This window comes from Galeopterus variegatus, unplaced genomic scaffold, assembly GCF_000696425.1.
Source record: "Galeopterus variegatus unplaced genomic scaffold, G_variegatus-3.0.2 Scaffold654, whole genome shotgun sequence".
NCBI lineage: Eukaryota > Metazoa > Chordata > Mammalia > Dermoptera > Cynocephalidae > Galeopterus > Galeopterus variegatus.
In genome coordinates this window covers 781,797-783,237 of record NW_007726765.1, presented here as the reverse complement: position 1 = coordinate 783,237, position 1,441 = coordinate 781,797, and the positions used below count along the sequence as shown (strand labels likewise).

The window sequence follows — 1,441 nt, the reverse complement described above, 5'->3', positions numbered from 1 at the left end:
AAAAAAAGGAAAATGGGTGATGGTGAAGATGTGGGGAAATTGGAACCCAGACATATTTTAGGTGGGAATGTAAAATGGTGCAACTGATGTGGAAAACAATTTAGCAGTTTCTCAAAAAATTACATATAAAACACATGACTCAACAATTACAGTACTAGGCACCTATTCAAGAGAAATGAAAATGTATGTCCATGTAAAACTTGCATATGAATGTTCACAGTGAGATTATTCATAATACCCCCAAATTAGAAACAATCTACATGTCCATCAACTGGTGAATGAACAGATAAAAGGTGGTATATCCATACAATGAAATGTTATCCATCAATACAAAGAAATGAACCACTGACATGTTATTTCACAGATAAACCTCAAAAACATTACACAAAATGAAAGAAGCCAGATGCAAGGGCCGGCCCAGTGGCGCACTGGAGAGTGCGCCGCTTGGGAGCACGGCAGCGCTCCCGCCGAGGGTTCAGATCCCATGTGGAGACCGGTTCCCGCTCACTGGCTGAGCNAATTTAAAACTTGAGTATCAGAGGACATGATTAAATAAGTGAAAAGGCAACCCAAAGAAAGTGAAAAAGTATTTGTAGTCACATACCTGATAAAGAACTTGTACCTACAACGTAACAAATTCTTACAACTCAATTATAAAAAAGTCAAATAACCCAATTAAAAAAGTGGCAAAGAATCTGAATAGACATTTTTTTTTGTCTCCTTAAAACAGCACCTATTTATTATAAAGGATGAAAATAATGCAACCCAAAATAAGATTTTCATCCAAAAAAACATACAATATCCAGATAAATATTGCAAAAGTGCGGCTGAACCAAAAGAGAAAGTTGTTTCCCTTTCTCTTCTCTTTCAGCTACCTACAGTAACTACTTGGGTTATTTTTCTTCCTAACTTCCACACTCCTTACCCAAAGTATTGTAATAAACCCTGTTGTTTGAGATTATTGATGGACTGAATGATATTATTGGAAGACACTTTTTTTTAACAACTTTATTGATGCCTAATTAACATAATATAAAATTCACCCATTTAAAGTACACTGTGATTTTTAGTGAATTTACTGAATTGTACAAATATTACCACAATCCAGTTTTAGAACATATTTGTCAACCCATTTACATGATCCCTTGTACCCATATATGGTAAATTCCTACCCTAGCTTCAGATGATCACTAATCTACTTTCTGTCTCTATAGATTTGCCTTTTGGGACTTTTCATATAAACAGAATCATATAATTATGTGGTAAATAGACAATTATTAAAGAAGATATACAAATGGCCTATAAGCATAGGAAAAGATGCTTGCCATCAATAGTCATCAGGGAAATGCATATCAAAACCACATTGAGATGCCACTTCATATCCAGTAGGATGGCTGGAATAAAAAAAAAAAAAAAAAAAAAGGAAAAGGGGGGTGGGGGA

At 34.9% G+C, this 1,441-nt stretch overlaps 1 protein-coding gene across 1 annotated transcript in view; it reads right to left on the bottom strand.

Annotated features, from left to right (window-relative positions):
- NHLRC2 (NHL repeat containing 2) overlaps positions 1–1,441 on the bottom strand; it is a gene marked incomplete at its 5' end in the record, with an annotated part of 60,951 nt that overhangs the window by 25,861 nt on the left and 33,649 nt on the right. The gene's annotated exons all lie outside the window — the stretch shown is intronic.